This window comes from Anomaloglossus baeobatrachus (assembly GCF_048569485.1).
Source record: "Anomaloglossus baeobatrachus isolate aAnoBae1 chromosome 7 unlocalized genomic scaffold, aAnoBae1.hap1 SUPER_7_unloc_2, whole genome shotgun sequence".
Taxonomy (NCBI): Eukaryota; Metazoa; Chordata; class Amphibia; order Anura; family Aromobatidae; genus Anomaloglossus; species Anomaloglossus baeobatrachus.
Window position 1 is genome coordinate 503,766 of NW_027441816.1, and position 6,776 is coordinate 510,541.

General features: G+C 45.4%; 1 pseudogene; it reads right to left on the reverse strand.

Annotated features, from left to right (window-relative positions):
- Positions 1 to 4,048: 4,048 nt before the first annotated feature.
- LOC142259387 (U2 spliceosomal RNA) lies at positions 4,049 to 4,255 on the reverse strand (annotated as a pseudogene).
- Between the last annotated feature and the right edge of the window lie 2,521 nt (positions 4,256 to 6,776).

A 6,776-nucleotide genomic window follows, 5' to 3' on the forward strand; every position in this document is an offset into this window, starting at 1 on the left:
GATCGGGGAGTGAAGAGAAGCCAGCACCATCCGGCAGGGCCTACGGACCCCGACCAGTCTAGGAGTCGCCGTAAAACCGGTCAAATCCGTTAGCGACAGGAACCTCCAGGGTTTCCCAGCAGTCAAGACCCGATTGAAGGCAACAGCTCACACCGTAGAGGGAAGCACAGTCACCGCCAAGGCTACAGTTCCCAGGGCCAGAGCCTGCGGGCAAAAGGGGCTCCCTCAGCATCCATCCAAGCTGGGGAGCGGGTTACCGGTGGGAAGCCCGCTAGATTTTGGGGGAATAAAAGGGGTCCAACACCACATCCCCACAGGTGCACACCCACCCATCAAAGAGAGCTATAAGCCAATACCACCTTCACATTGCCAGTGTACCAAGGACATGTTGAGCAACATGAAGGCGGCTGGGGTTATCCGTGACAGTTGTAGCCTTTGGGCAGCTCTGTTGATCCTGTTAAAAAAGAAGGACGGCACCACTCCCCGTATTGAGGAATCGCTAGCTGCATTGAGAACTGCAAATTATTTTTCTACCCTTGATCTCACTAGTCACTATTGGCAAGTGTCCGTTGCTGAGGCAGACCGGGAGAAGACCGCCTTCGCCACCCCTATGGGTCTCTGCGAGTTCAAAAGCATGCCCTTCGAGCTGTGCAATGCGCCAGGAACCTTCCAGAGGCTGATGGAATGCTGCTTGGGACAAGATTTTAGGGTGTATAAAAAGGGAGATTAGATCCCGTGATCCCAACGTATTGTTACACCTCTATAAATCACTTGTAAGGCTACATCTGGAATATGGGAACCAGTTTTGGGCTCCACATTTTAAAAAGGACATTCAGAAGTTAGAGTCAGTTCAAAGGTGGGCAACTAGACTACTACAAGGAATGGAAGGCCTCCCATATGATGACAAGTTGAAAAAGTTATTAAGTGATTATTGGCTGCAATGGGGCTTTCTGGCTGGTGCCAGCCTCTCTTCTTAGCACACAGGAACCACAATCCCTACACCATGCTTCAATGGATTCTCTCATCCCAGCCCAGTAAAACTACATATTTTACACAGTCATAAGCAGCCCATGGGCATTCACCTGCATTCAAACCAATAACAGCTCATAGACCAGACAATCCATCTACCACTGGACCAAAGACAGGAAGTTAAATCCACTGCCTGCGGTAACCAACTTAATCCTATAGGCTACTCACACAACAAACCCAACAGAAAGGAAAAAAACATGGCTTCGATTATCCATCCAATGAAAACGCATAACCATTGTGAGCCATTGGACAATGCAATTGGACACATGGTGACATGGTGCACGGCCCAATGAATCAAGTCTTTACTTCATATTCACGGTTTAAGCCCTTGGGTTCTAATGTGCCCAGAGTACATATCCAGAAAGATTCTCTTTCTTTGAGCTAAACACAAGTCAACAATACATTGTAAGCAGATTCTATTACCAGTCCCACACCATTTTGTGACGCATAATCACACAGTGATCCAATTAAGATTCCAAGTCATCGAACATGTCCAAGCCATACGCAGAGGAGGCAATAGAATTAGGAAGCTCAAAGAAAGGGAATCTTTCTGGATATATACTCTGAGCACATTGGAACCCAAAGGCTTAAACCATGAATATGAAGTACAGACTTGATTCATTGGGCCATGCATGGACATAATGGACATAATTCTTATAGGCAGGACAGGTAATAAGGAGCACAAGGGATATGCTAAAATGTGTTGTGTGACAAGACAGACACAGGAAAGGAGATGATAACAGGTGTAGGGACCAACAAGGTGAGACAAGGGGTATCAGGATAGGGTCAAGTAGGTATGAATGTAGTAATGGGGCAGGCATAGAGAATTGTATGCGAATGTGAATTACAATAAGTCACTAAGGAAAGGAATATGTGAGTGTGTGCCTAATGTAAACTAATATTGTACTGGCAAAATTATAGATGGAAAGGGAGAAGGGGAGAGGGGAGAGAGGAGGCTGTAATTGACTACAAGGGTATGAGTTATGAGTGATCATAGGGATAGTGCTACATAAGTGGAAATACCTATGGAGGACCGGATGTGTAAGCGCATACCTTATACAAACCTATAGAGTGCTGATGGGTGAGAGTGTGATGTTAGATATAAGACATCCTATAGTGAATAGTGAGCCGTAATCAAGTGCAACAGGGATATTTCACGTGACTATGGGAACCTGGAAGGTAAAGAAAGGGGAGAAAAAACTGTTAGACAAGGTAATCAGACAAACATGACAAATAAAAAACAAGGAAGAATGGAACTCCATACATAGTGGAACCATATATAGTGTGAACACGAAAAAGAACCGGGCGTTAGAAAAAATGTGCACGGCCCAATGAATCAAGTCGGTTCTTCATATTCATGGTTTAAGCCCTTGGGTTCCAACGTGCCCAGAGTATATATCCAGAAAGATTCCCTTTCTTTGAGCTTCCTAATTCTATCGCCTCCTCTGCGTATGGCTGGGACATGTTCGATGACTTGGAATCTTAATTGGGCCACTGTGCGATTATGCGTCACAAAATGGTGTGGGACTGGTAATAGAATCTGCTTACAACGTATTGTTGACTTGTGCTTAGCACAAAGAAAGGGAATCTTTCTGGATATGTACTCTGGACACATTAGAACCCAAGGGCTTAAACCGTGAATATGAAGTACAGACTTGATTCATTGGGCCGTGCACCATGTCACCATGTGTGCAATTGCATTGTCCAATGGCTCACAATGGTTATGCGTTTTCATTGGATGGATAATCGAAGCCATGTTTTTTTCCTTTCTCTTGGATTTGTTGTGTGAGTAGACTATAGGATTAAGTTAGTTACCGCAGGCAGTGGATTTAGCTTCCTGTCTTTGGTCCAGTGGTAGATTGATTGTTTGGTCTATGAGCTGTTATGGGTTTTAATCCAGGTGAATGCCCATGGGCTGCTTATAACTGTGTGAAATATGTAGTTTTACTGGGCTGGGATGAGAGAATCCATCGAAGCATGGTGTAGGGATTGTGGTTCCTGTGTGCTAAGAAGAAAGGCTGGCACCAGCCAGAAAGCCCCATTACAGCCAATAATCAACCGCTAGCCGCTGGAACTCGTTGCTCTAGATCATGTCAAACTCACACCAAGCAGGAATAGATACATTAGCCCACCATCCCACCCAAAGAGCAACTTCTGCTGCGCAGCTGGCTTTCTAGGCAGCAGCGCTATTGTGATGTCAGCGGGGGACATTGTGACAAGCCAGTGTTCCGTCACTTCATGTTGTGCACTGTTCAAACGGAAAATACATCAACAGGCAGACTACAGAAAAGCTTACTAACAAAGGTTAGAGAGGGGCTTTCTCAGAGGGCTTTTTACAGTTTGTCTATTCCCAATTAGCCGTTTAAGTATGCTTAATGAAAGTACTAATTCTTTCATAGGCCGCCCATTCTTAGTATTTGACGTTCCTTATATTGCGGTATCAGGCTTCGCAGCAGGTTGCAAAACATTCATCACCCATGACTGTCCCCAATTGGGCTCAGAAGCTAAATGTCTATCATGACCTCTCTTTTTGAAAGTCCAAGAGCAAGCAAACTCTTCCTCCAGGAGAGGGAGCCAACAGATCACTAAAGACATCATCATTGCTCAAAGAAAACACCGAAAAACAATGGAAGCTTTAATTGGAGTGGAATCTGATAGACAGCACCTGATGCCAAGTCTGCATCTTCTAACACCTGCAGTCACTGCAGCAGCTGAATCCAATGTGTCCAAAAGGGATCTATTCTATTCAATTGCAAATGATCTAGATAAGACTGAGAATAAGATACTGCACGGGACATAGCAGAGTTGGTCAAGTTGAGTGGAGATGAGTTTGCTATTTGGCACAGCTTTTGCATCAATAAAGCAAGTAAAAGGTGTGAAAGATAAAAAAAAGGGTGAAAGTGTGAAAAGTGAATTGGCCAAATTGAGGTGCATATAAAGTTTTTGCTTTCTTTCAATTCACTAATGGGGCTCATTTGAATCAGGTGAATTGAGTTCTGCTTTTGGAAACTGGGTTAAGAAGGGGTGCACCGGTCCTGGAGGTACTGCAATACCAGGTCAATGCGTGGAGTGGACAGAGCAAGATTTTTTCCATCTCCTTGTTCTAAAAATCCATTTAATATATGGTCCCCAGAGAGGGGACGTATCAGATATTAAACTGATAAGAACAGATTTAATTTTTTTTTTTTTCTGTTTATCAGTAGGACTTCAAAATAACAAAGGTGATCGCCTCCCGTTGCCTGGGAACCGTCCAGGCACAAGAGGGCTATGTGTCACCAGAAGGCGCACACACTTCCTCAAGGCCGGCAGACGTGCAATCCCAGGCACCTTCCAGTACCGACCAAGGTAGCGTCCTCCGAAACTACACTTGATCTTAGCCAAAAGGCCGAGAAGCTATAACCCGAATTGGTTACGGCCTTGAGTGGCACCCTGGCCTATACCGGACACATCTTAGGGAGAGGGAGACAAACCCACGCCTACAGAAGACATTTTGTCACCCAAGCCAACCCTTGAAAAGGCTGTTTTGCAGAGCAAAAACAAGAAGAACGATGCTTTTTGCAGCCGCCGCCCACTGCAATTAATCTGAATAACTCCTCCTCCTCCAAGCACCTCCCCTCCCCCTTGCAGTCTTTCCAATTCATGATACAAAAAGACGGACGGACAGGACAGGACAGGACAGGCTGCCTGACTTTCCGTCACTGCCACCCTTTGCCATCCTTGCCCGTAGAAAGCCCTTTCATCATCCCCAAACCCTAATCTTTTCCCTTCCCTTCCCAGCTGCGTCTCACTCCCTTTCATTAGGAAGTGAGCGCAGCCTTTTCTCCGTTCTGCACATGCGCGACGTTAAACACAAATGCGCAGGCGTGCGTTCCATTAGCCTCACTGCATTCCACTCCCATACAGGAAGTGGGCGCAGCTATTACTACGGTCGCACATAAAAGAACCCACGGCCACCACTGCACACAGCTGACTCCACCACAGGACACCCACTTCTACACCAACGCAGGTAAGACAGGATCGGCACCTCTATGCTCCCGTTACAATCAGGCTCAGTCACCATGTGATAACGCTCTCAACTCTTTAGTTGCAGGCTCCCCTTGCTTCACCTCCACTGGCTGTGCTGCCATTTCCTCTCCCACCTGGAAGGTATACTTTATTCCACTATTTTCCTGTTTCTCTCTTCCCCCTTTTCCCATAACCTACTTTTATCTGCATTTGTGGGGTATCTATATGCTATTTACATCATAGTTTTATTCATTAATATGGAAGGGAAGAGTGCCCATGAGAGTGTTGAACTGCGGAGAGCAAGAGATTAAGCTGCTCCGATTTGCCACCATTGATAAGCTGTTCTCAGTAGATACACATGCTATCCAAACAGCAGCATCCACCATTGCTTCAGCCCACCCATTCAGTGACAGCTCACCAAGTCAGCCAGAGGAGTGGTGTAAGGAATTACACGTAGGCACTGACTCCACACCTTCACATCACAAGAAGGGGGTCTACAGGCTAGTGCAAGAATACGAGCAAGTCTTCAGCAAACATCCGCTAGACTTTTGAAGAATAAAAGGGGTCAAACACTACATCCCCACAAGTGCACACCCACCCATCAAAGAGAGATATAAGCCAAAACTACCTGCACATTACCAGTGTACCAAGGACATGTTGAGCAACATGAAGGAGGCTGGGGTTATCCGTGACAGTTGTAGCCTCTGGGCAGCTCCGTTGGTCCTGTTAAAGAAGAAGGACAGCACCACTCCCCTGTATTGAGGAATAGCTAGCTGCATTGAGAACTGCAAATTATTTTTCTACCCTTGATCTCACTAGTCGCTATTGGCAAGTGTCCGTTGCTGAGGCAGACCGGGAGAAGACCGCCTTTGCCACCCCGATGGGTCTCTGCGAGTTCAAAAGCATGCCCTTCGAGCTGTGCAATTTGCCAGGAACCTTCCAGAGGCTGATGGAATGCTGCTTGGGACACCGAAACTTTGAAACGGTACTGCTATACCTTTATGATGTTATTGTTTATTCTAAAGCAAACAAGATTTTAGGGTGTATAAAAAGGGAGATTAGATCCGGTGATCCCAACGTATTGTTAACCCTCTATAAATCACTTGTAAGGCCACATCTGGAATATGGGGTAAAGTCCTGAGCAGGTTGATAACCATTGGTTTGAGCATGGTAGGGTGTAGTGCGCATCTTCCTGCATCGGTAAAAGCTGCAGAAGTCCTTGAAGATTTCCGCTTCAAAGGCAGTGCCTTGATCTGTGAGGACTCTCTCTGAGTAGCCATGAGGTCTGCATAAGTGTGCTTGGAAGACCTTCGCTGCAGTATGGGCCATTAGATCTTTGACTTGTACCACAACCATAAATCTCGAGTAGTTGTCTACCATCGTAAGTGCATACGTGAGCTCGCCTCGATATTCTGCAACAAAACTCCCTTTTTCGATTTCAGTTTCAGCAAACACTCCTCTTCCTGTAGAAAATATTTATCATTACCTAAGACAGTCATTCTAATGCATGACAATATTAAGGCAATTTAGTTAAAACTTGTTTTAACTCACCTTTAAGGGGATTGATGTATTTCATGGTCAATCCAGGTTTGTCAGTGATGGCACTGACATAATGTATGGCGTCTTTTTCGGGCGTTATCCTTTGCCTTTTCATTGTGAAAATCCAGTTGCCTATATCAAAGCAAATTCTACTACTTGTAAAGTATGCAGAAAATGAAATGTAGAACATATAACATCAACTG